The following is a 6000-nucleotide window of genomic DNA, read 5'->3' as shown; positions in this document are numbered from 1 at the left end:
TTACTGGTCTGAGGCTCCAGAGAGATGTCTGGACTAGAGATCTATCTGGTAGCAATTAGCATTACCAGCAGAATTTTTATTATAGAACTTTCCATAATGACAAAAAAAACTCCTGTGTTTTTACTATCCAATATGGTAGCTACTGGCTTTATGTGATTATTGAGCACTTGAAATGTGAATACTGTGACTGAAGAATTAAATTTTAAATTTTATTTTATTTTAGTCACTTTATGAACAGCACAAATATAGAGGGCTATAAATTGAAGACCAACTTATGGAAAATAAGTTTGCCTAGATAGACTGAGTAGAGACAGAGAAGGAGGAAAGTCTCAAATAGAAGTGAGGAAAATACATGAGCATCTCAGGGATGACGGGTAAACAATAACCCACGATGAGTCTGATTAGGAAACGTGCTAGAGCTCAGGTGGGACTCAAGCAGGTCACTGGACACTGGAGGGTAGGATAGCAAAATGGGGAAGTGAATGATGTTGACTGCTGCTGAGAAGTCAGGAAGAAGGAAAATTTCATAAGGACTATAATTTTCTCTTGTAATAGTTGCAAAATAGGCACTAAAAGATGCCCAGAAGCATGTCATCTTCAATGGGACATAAGATGCTTTGTAAATAACAATTGTTTGCAAAACATATCTAAGACTGTATCTCTCAGAAAATAGAATTCTCTTGTATTTGTGTTAGTCTGTACATAGTGCACGTTCAAACAGGTGTTTGAAAATAAGCAACTTACGGCCAGTGCCGCGGCTCACTAGGCTAATCCTCTGCCTGCAGTGCTGGTACCCCGGGTTCTAGTCCCGGTTGGGGTGCTCCTCTTCCAGTCCAGCTCTCTGCTGTGGCCCGGGAAGGCAGTGGAGAATGGCCCAAGTCCTTGGGTCCTGCACCTGCACAGGAGACCAGGAGGAAGCACCAGGATCCTGGCTTCTGATCGGCGCCGGCTGCTAGCAGCCATTTAGGGGGTGAACCAACGGAAGGAAGACCTTTCTCTCTGTCTCTCTCTCTTTCATTGTCTAACTCTGCCTGTCAAAAAAAAAGAAAACAAGAAACTTAATTCACTCAATGTTTGGTGTGGTAACAGGATGCTAATGAGTAGTTTTCAAAGTAACCACTTGTTTAATCGAATTTAATTATTTGGGATTTTTTTCAAAGCAATTTATGTGCTGTGTGGAGCTAGCTATAAACTTGTCTTGAGGATGGATGTGGAAACTGTATTCATCAAAAAGCCCAGAGTAATAACACGGGTATTTTTTTGACCATCCATTGAAGTCACTAAGGCCTAAAGTTGTGTATCTCTAAAAGAAAAGTCCTTTGAGATCAATGCCTATGTCTTTTCAAGCATTGCTGAAGCCCTCTTCAAGTTGTACATCTTCCATTTCCTTCCTTCACTAGTTTGAACTCTTTACAATTCCACGTAAAATCCCCATGGTTCACCAAGTTTTAAAGAGCAATATTTCTTCTCCACTTCATTTTGTGACAACAGACACAATGAAGCCACACAACTGAAATATCTTGTCTTGAGTTTGTGAGCTTTCAGTTGAGTAGAAAATAAGCCATATAGAGCCCTCCTCAAAAGCATTCAGATTAGCTCATTGTGCAACAGCCATTCAGGGGCAAATATAAATGCAGAAGCTTTAATTCACTATCCAATCACTCCTAAGAGATATGTCCAAGGAGCTCTGTTTAGTAAGCACAGCTAAAAGATCTGTTTTCTTTTTTCCTTAGTGTATACAACCCAATAACTTCTCCCTGCCACTCATAGTCTCCTCTGGTGATTTAATCCAACTGCTATCTGAGCTTGACTAATTCAATCGACTTTCTTACAAACACTAGCATCACAAAAGTGTTGGGGTTTGACAATTTGAAACTCCTCTTTTAGCAGAAGTGTTGCTATGCTCTCTGCAGTGTACAAAGTGGAGCAAGATGTGTGAATTTTTCTGCAAAGCAGAATTCACATGGAGTTGTTTCCCCCCGGGGCCTTCATAGAGAGGCTAGTGGATGTGGAAATTTAAAGATAAAAACATGTTTGCTCTCAAGGTGCAGAAGGATAGGATTGAAGGCCAACAAGCAGATACTACTACTATGAAAAATACAGTTATTGAACCATGCAAATATCAGTCTCTCATTAAAGGTTTCTCAATGTTTTCTTGATGAAAATATATCTAAAATAGCACTATCAAGCTCAGGTGTAATTTGAATTTCCAAGAGTGCATTTCAGCACTAGAAACTCTTATTTTTAATATTTTTTAACTTTTTTTAAAAAATACAATAAATCTCATTTAGCCCCCACCTGTCACAAGTGATGAGAAATTTAATCTCAGCAATATTGGGAGACTCCCACTTACCTTGGGAATATACAGGAGACAGAAGTTCTGTTCAGTACAGCAAATTTAATGGTTGGCCTCTGGTCCTTTGTCCATCATGTTCCTTGCTCATGTCCAGTCGGCTTCATTAAAACGTGATAGCCTCCTTCCTTTCCAGCCAAGCTTAAACACGAAAACTTCACAGTGCTCCCAAACTGAAGCATTTAATGATCAACCATGCCACACAACCATCTCTCTTTAGAAACTTCCACAGAAGCAGGGAACAAGTATCTCCTCTCAAGGAATTTGCTACCAAAACTAAAACCCAAGTCTATTTGCCATCCCTATGGAAATTCACTGAATCTCCCAGTTACGCCACTCCTCACTTTTGGTGCAGGCAACGCTAGTTTCTTTTTTCTCAAGTCCAGCACAATTCCTTGAGGATTCTAACAGTGAAACATAAAAATTCTCCAGTGGGAGAACAAAAAGTTGGGAGGGCAGCCCAGCCATTGGACCTCAGCCACATTACGCTCAATGTTCCCTCTTCTAGCAAGTATTTTGTAATAACTACTTTATGACTCTGAAAAGAAAGTCAAGATAATGTAATTCTACATACTTACATAATTAACATAAAAATAAATAAAATGTATAGCCAGAACTTTATCATAGAAGTGAAACTAGAGAAATTAATAATAAGTGAAAGAATGTTCAGATAAGTAATGATGGCCTAGATAGATGTGCAAAAGAGGAGAAACAATCTTTATTGGAATGGCCATAATATGTCAAACAAATTACATGCTCCAAGATGAGAAAAGGAAAAAGAGTGCTATTCCTGCAAATGAACTTGTCTCAATTTTTAAGGATTGTGAGATAGGACAGGAAAGTATGAAGCATCATGAAAAACACACATAAGTTTAAATATTACATGTCAAAATACACACTGAAATCTGTAATACATAAAGAGACCTTGAGAGCATATGTTTTAATAGACCAAAGGGTAATAGAAGATATATTACAAAGTGAAACTAATAAAAGAATGTCTAAAGAGGTTATGATAGACTTAAGGGACAGTATTAGAATAAGATTGAAAAGAAACAGGCAACATAAAAATTTAACTTCAGATTTTTTATTAAATGTTTAAAATTAAGATGTCTAATTGATACATTGAAATCACAGTAATACTATTCTTAAAATGATATTTATTCATAAAATTCAAAAAGATCACTCTAAGTCATACATATGTTAATTTAATAATATTTACTTTTAAGTTACTGAGTGTGCTTTTCTTTTACTGATTTGCAAAAACAGGTGTCTCAAATAAGTCTAACAGAATTTCTATTAATATCAAACTTTGTGATATAGTTAACAGTTCTTCATAAAGTTTAGGAGAAAAGTAAGCATAGATTTCCTCATTTTATTTAGAATTTTCCAGTTTCTGAAAATATTTAATTATCATTAAAATATGAAACAGATATTTTATGTTTCTATGGGAAATTGCACTTGGTTCCAAACACAGAGAAGTAGTAAGTTTTTACATCTACAATATTGCCTTGTGGGACATTAAAAAATAGTGCAGAAAATGGTATTAGCCCTCTCTTTATAAAGTCTGTTCCAGTATTGTGGAACATCTAACCTGCCTGGCCACAACTGACTGCATGCCTGTGGTTGCTCCTAATCCTTCCAAAAGGGAAGACAGGAATGTACCACTCCAGCATAAAGCCCTAGGTCTTAGAGTGTAAGGTTTGAGTATGGAAAGAAATATATATTTTGATTTTTAAAATTTTCTATAACAACAAGACAAAAACTAGTTTCTTAACTGATCGTAATTATCTCATTTCATGAGGTATAAAAATAATTGAAGAAACAATGGAAACCTGCACTCTATGTCAAGTTAAGCATATTTAGAAAGAAAGCTTTCTTCTCCATTTCAGCTAATCTCCCCACTCCCACATTTACACTGTAGACTCTATCACTTGCTGAAACTACATTGCCACTGAAAGCACTGATTCAAATTTATCAGTCTTGAATATTATCTCTAACTCTTCCAGTTAACTTAAAGCATCCTCATTATGCATGTGAAATTACTGCCCCCTCCTTGTGGCATTCAGTCCATTGACTTGTGTGATTTCCACCTATTGATTAGCCCTCAAATTTCTCCATTTCCCTCTTTATCCAAATTATATTCCACATTCTACGACACCAATAATACTATTACCTCATTATGTTACTCTCTCCTACCCGCATTAAAATGTTTCGTAAAACCCAATAAGGACTAAACTCAAATATCCCCTTTTTGCTCTCTGCCATAAAGAATCACAGTACCACAGGAGAAAAGCTTAAAATACTGCAAGTTTGTATTACTATAACTTCATGGTCACAAACCTTAAATAAATCAGTCTTCAACACTTCAACACAATCAATCCTACTATGATCCTCTTTTAAACTGACTGTTCCTCTCTTTCTAAGGTGTATTTCAAACATGATCACTTCCTCCCAAAGTTCTGACTTCGCTTTCCCTTTTCTCTGTGTGAGATGACCTCATCTCTTCCTTTACTAAGGAAGTAGATGTCATCAGACAAGTTCCTAGGTTTCTGCTTTTCAAATGTTCTATATCTATCTATCTCTACATCAGTCTTTACTTTATTCCTTCTCATTGCAACAGAGATTTCTTTCTTTAAATAAAAATAATCCACAGAAAAATTCTCTCCAAATGTATTTCCTCTGCTTCTTGTCTGTACTTGCTTAAGTATAATCATTGCTTTTTTTTTTGTTGTTGTTGTTGACAGGCAGAGTGGACAGTGAGAGAGAGAGACAGAGAGAAAGGTCTTCCTTTGCTGTTGGTTCACCCTCCAATGGCCGCCGCGGTAGGCGCGCTGCGGCCGGCGCACCACGCTGATCCGATGGCAGGAGCCAGGTGCTTCTTAACCCATCTCAGATTCCTACCACTCCACTCAAATCGCTTTTGTTCATGTCATCAATACTCAACTGCTAAGTTCTAGCTACTCCTCTTACTTTGGATGAGTTAGCACACCCCCTATCTTTAGCTCTTTTATTGATAAATCTAAAATAACATTAAATACCTTGTGGAGTGATTGGGGAAACTGAATGATATAATCTAAATGGAAACTTAAAAAAACCCTGAAACGAGAATAAATTTCATAAAGCATATCTATTGCTACTAGTAGTGGGGGCAAAGGGTAGTAGCACCAAAATAGCAATAGTGAAAATGTTAGTGAATCCACGAAGAAATTCTTAATACTTCCCCTATGTGTCTTCTCATCCACTTTGACTCAGTTAACCATGCAAACACTGGTTGTCTGCTCTATTGATTTAAAGGAATGGCTTTATAATGCTGTCATATTCTTTTTAGCTCAAATGATGTATATTTGCTCTGCATTCTCTGTTTTCTTTCCATTTCATCTGTGTTCTCAGAACAATGTGGCAACACAGAAAGTGTCTATAACCATTCCAGGGGAAAAATTCACTTCCTTTTTGATTTCTCCTGGCAGGTGGATCCTGAGCAGTACCATGAAATTTTTTGGATTAATTCCATTGTATTCTGCATTTTCAATTCACTCTCAGCAACTCTGAAACTTTAAGATTTAACCATTTGGGGTAAAATACATAAGAGGTATACATAATATATCAAATGCTCCTTAAAGGTAGGAACTGTGACTCATCCATGCTTA

This window comes from Lepus europaeus, chromosome X, assembly GCF_033115175.1.
Source record: "Lepus europaeus isolate LE1 chromosome X, mLepTim1.pri, whole genome shotgun sequence".
NCBI classification, from domain to species: domain Eukaryota; kingdom Metazoa; phylum Chordata; class Mammalia; order Lagomorpha; family Leporidae; genus Lepus; species Lepus europaeus.
The sequence above is the reverse complement of the archived record's forward strand: the minus strand, read 5'-3'. Positions refer to the sequence as shown.